The sequence below is a fragment of the Mustela erminea genome, chromosome 17, assembly GCF_009829155.1.
Source record: "Mustela erminea isolate mMusErm1 chromosome 17, mMusErm1.Pri, whole genome shotgun sequence".
Taxonomy (NCBI): domain Eukaryota; kingdom Metazoa; phylum Chordata; class Mammalia; order Carnivora; family Mustelidae; genus Mustela; species Mustela erminea.
The window spans coordinates 28863465-28870780 of NC_045630.1; the positions used below are offsets into that span (position 1 = coordinate 28863465).

At 40.4% G+C, this 7316-nt stretch overlaps 1 protein-coding gene across 1 annotated transcript in view; it reads left to right on the forward strand.

The window, feature by feature from the left end:
* The window catches only part of LOC116575903 (basic proline-rich protein-like), a 76404-nt gene that overhangs the window by 19035 nt on the left and 50053 nt on the right, over positions 1-7316 (forward strand). The window lies entirely within an intron of this gene.

Below are 7316 nucleotides of genomic sequence, written 5' to 3' on the forward strand. Positions count from 1 at the left end.
CTTGGGATGGAGTCCCACATCGGGCTCCTTGCTTGGCGGGGAAGCCTACTTCTCCCTCTGCCTCTGCTTGCCATTCCATCTGCCTGTGCTCACTCTTTTGCTCTCTCGCTCTTTCTCACAAATAAATAAATAAAATCTTTAAAAAAAAATACATGTACTTAAGCTAAAATTACTAGATTAATGGCAAGAGCCAGGGTAGAAGTGGATTTTCCACTGTTCAAAGGGGCCAGAGTTCCTGAGGGAAAAATTTCCGTGGCTAAAGCTAAATAATAAGGAATTGAAGTATATGTTGAAGTTTCAAGCTTAAAAACTTGGATTTTGGAGGCGCCTCGGTGGCTCAGTGGGTTAAGCCTCTGCCTTCAGCTGAGGTCGTGATCCCATGGTCCTGAGATCAAGCTCTGGATCGGGTTCTCTGCTTAGCAGGGAGCCTGCTCCCCCTGCCTCCTGCCTGCCTCCCTGCCTGCTTGTGATCTCTCTGTCAAATAAATAAATAAATAAATAAATAAAATTTTTAAAAAAGATTTTATTTATTTGACAGACGGAGATCACAGAGAAGCAGGCAGAGAGAGAGGAGGTTACAGAGAGTTACACAGGTTGGTTAAACTGCTAGTTTCCCTTTCCTACCCCAGTCACCAGTACTACCAGCAGCTCACTCTGCGTGGCAGACTGGAGATTTAATCTTAGGATATATTGAATCAGAGGAGTTCTCCATGTGAAAACACCAGGAAGAAAGAAACCCTGGAGCAGAGAGCAGAGGAATTCAGTAAAAATCAGGTCACTAAACTGTGGAATTCCCAACCCACTCCCCTTTTGTGATGGGGAAAGCTGGCCACCTGGTGATTGCCTCTTCCCCTACCCTTAATAGAAAATGAGAAATTTCTCTGAAGAGACTCTGTGTACCCTGGTTACTGTCACAGGGTCAGTTTCTCTATAGCTGACTTGTCCAGTCACTCCAAATGAAGCCTGCTAGTCAACAACCACACTGTGTATAGACCCACACCCACAAGCTTCAAACCACCATTCTAAGGCTTTATTCTTTTTTTTTTTTTTTAAGATTTTATTTATTTATTTGACAGACAGATCACAAGTAGGCAGAGAGGCAGGGAGAGAGAGAGGAGGAAGCAGGCTCCCTGCTAAGCAGAGAGCCCGATGTGGGGCTCAATCCCAGGACCCTGGGATCATTACCTGAGCCGAAGGCAGAGGCTTTAACCTACTGAGCCACTTAGGCACTCCTCTAGGGCTTTACTCTTAAATACGAACTGGTGATCACGTTTCGTTAGATATTTGATGAAAGTCTCCAACATAAAAGACAGATGGATACCAAACAATGAAAAGAAATAATCAGGAGATAACATGGGGAACTGGAAGAAAATAACAAATATTACTTTCAGTCGATTCAAATTAGAGACAAAATTACATTCACAAAATGAGAATGCGATGCTTTTAAAAAGGAATAACCGGGGGTGCCTGGTTGACTTGGTTAAGTGTCCAACTCTTATTGACTTGGTTAAGCATCCAGCTCTGGGTTTCAGCTCAGGTCATGATCTCATGGGTCATGGGGTTGAGCCCTGTGCTGGGCTCTGCACTCAGTGAGGGAATCTGCTTGAAGTTTCTTTACTTCTGCCCCTCCCCTGCTCTCATGCTCACTCACTTGTGCTCTCTCAGATAAATCCTGAAGAGAGACAGGAAGAGGGATGCAGGAGGATAACTAAAGTCTCTGAAAGAGCCCTAGTGGGGACTCAGCTCAAGATTCTGTCTCTCCTCCCTCTGCCCCTCCCTGCTCTTGGGTGCCCTCCCTCCCTCCCTCTCTCCAAAATAAATAAAGCTTTAAAAATAAAATAACATAATAAAAGAGTTTAGAATGTGAAGTTGTTATCTGTCAGAAATGGGGATACAAAAAGTGGAAAACCAGAGAAAAAAGTTAAAATGATTAGAGAAGAAATCAGGATGTGTAAAATACTCATCAGAATTTCAGAAAGTTGGGAGAGATAGGAAACAAAATAGGAACATTTTTCAGACCTAAAGGATGTAATTTTGTATATGGGAGGGGTGAATCAAGTGCCCAGTAAAATAAAAGAAAAAAGTCCCACACAGAGGTAGACCATTACGTAGTATACAGAGCTTCCAGAAATAAGCATCCTCCTACCAAAGTTCTATACAAAGGAAGAAGAAATGACAGCTGACTTCTCAGTAGCAAAACCGGAAGTTAAAAATAGTGGAACAGTATCTTTAAAATTCTAAGGGAGAATCCACTTGAGCTCTGTAATACTCTACCCAGCAAAATATCAATCAAATGTCAAGGTAAAGATAATTTCAGACACATGGGGACTCAGACTTAACCTCTTAGGCATCATTTCTTAGGTTGCTCTTGGAAAATGATCTCCAGCAAGTAGGATTAAATGAAGAAAGAGGAAGGTGTGGAGTCCAATTAATGAAAGCTCTAACACAGGGGATCAGAAAGGGACATGCAAGGGTAACAGCATGGCAGGGACAGTCAGGCCAGATTGAGCAAGAGGACGGAGAGTCCTTGGAGGAAGTTCTGGGAGAAAATGGAATGGAAGATTAGCTGACAACTTTGTGCATTTGAAAAATACTGATAGACTTCTGTTAGATGTGATAGAGCATGTGGAAAAATTTAAGGTGGATTCATGGAAAACTAAGCTGGGAGGAGGGGGGATGAGATGATTGTTAATCCCAGGAGAAAGAGAGACTGTATCAAGAAAGGAAACATAATCCTTAGTATATTCCTTGCATTTTATGACGGGTATTTACAGAGTCCTAATAAACACTATTGACTTACTAGGAAATTGCCATTTAATTATATAAGAAGGATTGAAGTAGGGAAAGTGGGGTGGTTTGGAGAGCAGAGCCCTCATGTACTGTAGTAGAAAGCCAGTGGTTGTTTTCCAAAATTGAAAAATCAAGAATATTATTCCAAACTATGGAAATAAGTACAAGAATAACAGCTTAGTTGAAAGTGCTCTTGGGCGTAAGTTCAGGTTTGAGGGATTGTTTTTCATGATAAGCCTTTATCACTGTTTGATAAAATAAAGGTTATTCTCTCTGTACTGTTTTATAAAGGAGAGACTTTTTATCCAGCAGAGCATGTATATCAAGTATCTGCCTCTTTGAATGTTGATTATTTTTCATTCTTTTTATTGCTTGGTCCTCTACAAATAAGGTTCACATTTTGAGGGGGAGAGTAAGGAGACTTGAATGGTCTGTCTGGAATGATTAATACTGTGAAGCTCATTATTCGTAGGTGGAATGTATTTGTAGATACATTCAGTCACCATGTGTTCTGAGTCAAGAAGTCAGAACCCCGTAGGAATGATCTATTGTCTCTACTTCGTTTTAGGGTATTTTAAATTTAGGTCAACAGTCTAAATAATTGCCTGTCTCAGTAGTTATCATAGCATTTGTTTCTATGCTTATGACTTTCTATTGCTACAGGAATGACACTTTTAAAAATGAAAACCATAACATTTCCATGCTATGGCATCATGAAATCCATGATAGGGAAGGAGGGGAAGGAAAGGAAGGAAGGAAATCCATGATAGGGAAGGATGCCTTCCCATCTACTATGTGCATAGGACCTACCACTTGATGGTTACTACATGAGTACTTAATGAATAAACAAGATCTCTTAGAAATTTCTGTTCAATTGATAACCAAGACATTGCTCATATAATTAAGTTCCAACCATGTGCACCTGTTTTTAACCTTAGTCTGACAACCATTAACCTACTTAAACCCCAAAGGGAGCATCAGCTTCTGGCCCAATAGCCCCTGTGGGGTGTGCTTTGTAGGTATGCATATCGCCACTTGCTCCACTTACAGTAGGTTCTAGGCAGCCCTTGGGCAATAGAAAACTAGTAGGGTTACACATGCCTTACTGGTGCAAGGACCCTGTTCCATCCGTAAGGAAGTATGTGCTCTCTATTATTTGAAATAAGTGTTCATGGCTTCGTAGACTATACTGGCAAGCATACATAGGTATCCCAGGTTATGTAGTGACCAAATCTAAAGATTACTTGATCTACTGTTTGCTTACTTTATTAGTTTGTTTGTTTTGTTTATTTGTCAGAATGTTATGGAACGGTTCAATACTGGGCTATGAAATTTAATAAACCTAGGAAAAAATTATGAAAAAGCTGTTAATGGTAAGTCTCTTTTCTAAATTTATAAATATAGTGCACTAAATATAGTGCTTAATAGTGAATTTTTTAAAGATCTTTAAGTTGGTTGAAATTATTTAATTCTATGGAAGTTTGCAATGATAGGGTATTAGTGTATTTGAAATGAATAAATGGAATCATAGACTGTTATAAGTGATACATTTAATGATCAGATCATGGTTATTGATGTGACTCAGTATTTTATGTCATTGCTGTCAATATGTTTTCCCACTGGGCAAAACAAATTCTTTGTGAATTAATAACATATGAAATGTGTATTTAAAATATTTGTTAGTTATCTTGTAGCAGAGGAATTGTTCTCTTTATAAAGAAGAATTTCTTGGGATGCCTGGGTGGCTCAGTTGGTTAAGCAGCTGCCTTCGGCTCAGGTCATGATCCCAGCGTCCTGGGATCGAGTCCCACATCGGGCTCCTTGCTCCGCAGGGAGCCTGCTTCTCCCTCTGACTCTGCCTTCCACTCTGTCTGCCTGTGCTCGCTCTCGCTCGCTCTCTCTCTGACAAATAAATAAATAAAATCTTTAAAAAAAAATAAAGAAGAATTTCTTGCCTTTGGGTCTATAACTTTTGATAGTGATATGAGCAAGTTTTTAGTCTCAATGGAAAAACATCTAAATTAAAGGTTGAACTTAGATCTCATTGCAAGATGAGTGTTTTCTGTAAAATGAATTCAAGCATTTGCTTTTGTCTCTCTGTGTGAACCAGACTTGTTCACTAGTTTCAAGACTTTTTTTTTTTTTAAAGCTGTATCTAGACATGCATTTCCCTACTAAAAGGTGAATGATCACCTTAAAAACTTGGGATGCCAAATCATCAAATTCTAACATGGTCAAAATAATTCTTCTTATGTAATAAGTGTCATCCCCAAAATGTTCAGACCCCAGTTTCACCCTATACCACACTAAGACCACCAAGTAAGTAGAAAATTTAGTTTATAACAGTTTTATATTTGAAAACTTCAGATCAGGTTATGTGTCTTTTATGTATAGCTTGTTTCTCCCTTTTACCTTGGCCCACCTTTGGCTGCTCCCACTTGAGATTTTGAGAATAAACCCATGAACTTACACACCCTCAGCATAAGCATGTCCCAGGAAAAGGCGGGTATGGTAGCTAGCCTTTGGATGACAGGTGTCCAGTTGTCATAGTCATGGAAAAGTGAAGTGCTTATTTACTTTCTTCTGTATCTCTGTGCTGTTTGCCAGACATTTGCAGCACTCAGAAATCCTCCCTCATCCCCCAAGCAGTGTCAGTGACTTCTGTAGGTAACCCCTCACCCCTTCAAAGAGCAGGAAGGAGACTTGTTTTAGAATACTTGCACAGCTGACTCTCCCTTGATGACTGCTTAGTCACAAGGCCACAAAGTCATTGCCTTAGATGCCCATGTGAAGGAAATCACTATGACCCCCAGTGGTTGGTTGGTTGGTTGGTTGGTTGGTTTCTGGGACTTGCTACCTGTCTGAGGCAGAGTTTTATAAAGTGACTCAGTGACCTGCCAGCAGCTTAGTCTCTTGCTAACAAGCTTCTCCCTAAAGGGACTATTCTGCACTTTTAAAGTATTTCCAGTTTTTTTTTGCAGGCCATCTGTTCTTTAACTGAAGCCATTAAGAAATCAAGAAGAATTTGTAAAGTCCTTGGTAAGAATTTGTAGCATAGTTTAGGATGCCAGATGTGCATTTGACACTTGGGTCATAAATCAGGACAACATGTGAAGCTAACAAAGAGCATGGAAAGAGCAGCATCACAGGAATTTGAGTAGTGAAGGCTGGTGGGGAATGGAGCAGGCAGGAGGCGTTGTAGGAGCTCTGCTGACAGATGTTAGGTTTCAGGCAGAAAAGACAGCACCCAAGCCAAGATCTGAGACCCACACTGGCATGGGTGGGAAGCTGTTGGGGAATAGTAAAATACAAGGTGGAGTAGGGTCAGGTTATTAATGCATTTGAATTCAGCATCTGTTACCTATTGTTACCTTATCAAGGGTCCCTAAACTTGGTGGCCTAAGACAATAGTTTATTATTTCTCAAGGTCCTGTAAAGACAGTGCAGTTCTCTAGCCCCCAGGGGCTCAATCCTGCAGCTGCAGTCAGCCAGGGCTCTGGGCTCCTTCCTTCCCTCCCTCCTGGGAACATAGCAGGCTGTTGCAAGAGGGCAGACCTCTGTGGGAATTATGCTTGCTGGCATTCCATTGGCCAAGGCAAGTCAGATGACCAAGCCACCCATCGATGTATCGCAACTACAAAGGTTGGGAATTCTGGGAGGTGTGGTTTATTGAAGGCCATTACTGTACAAATCTACCATGAACTCTATGACGTATGGGCTTACACTTTGGGCAGTAGAGGCCATTACAAGTTTTTGAGCAGAATTGTAGCCTAATGAAATCATATCTTAAGGGAAAATTATCTGGTAGAAGTATATAGATTAGATTGGTAAATTAGTTGGTCAACCACTAAAATAGAACAAATGTGCTTTGTTTCCTTAAAACAATAAGTGAAAGAAACTCTCTTAAACTCTCTTATTCACAAAGCGGGGATGGCAAAATTATGAGAATATTGTTTGATTCTTTATTAAGTTCTGGATAAATTATATAGTTTTTAAAGTTAGCTCTACTTTATGTAAAAGCAAGTATATTTTGCCATTCTGAAGTTAGGGTTTTTTTTTTTTTAAGATTTTATTTATTTAGGGGCACCTGGGTGGCTCAGTAGGTTAAAGCCTCTGCTTTCGGCTAGGGTCATGATCCCGGGGTCCTGGGATCGAGCCCCGCATCAGGCTCTCTGCTCAGTGGGATGCCTGCTTCCCCCTCTCTTTCTGCCTGCCTCTCTGCCTGCTTGTCAAATAAATAAATAAAATAAATAAAAAAATAAATAAATAAGATCTTAAAAAAAAAAAAGACCTTATTTATTTATTTGACAGTCAGCCCAATGCGAGGCTCGATCCTAGGACCCAGGGATCATGACCCCAGCCAAAGCCAGAGGGTTTAACCCACTGAGCCACCCAGGCACCCTCTGCCATTCTGAAGTTAGTTTTAAACATAAGTCATCAATTAATGAAAAATTTAAAAATAATGTGTGAATGCAAACCAAAAATTTTGTTTCGATGTTGTGTAAACCTTCATGCCATTCTTCCAC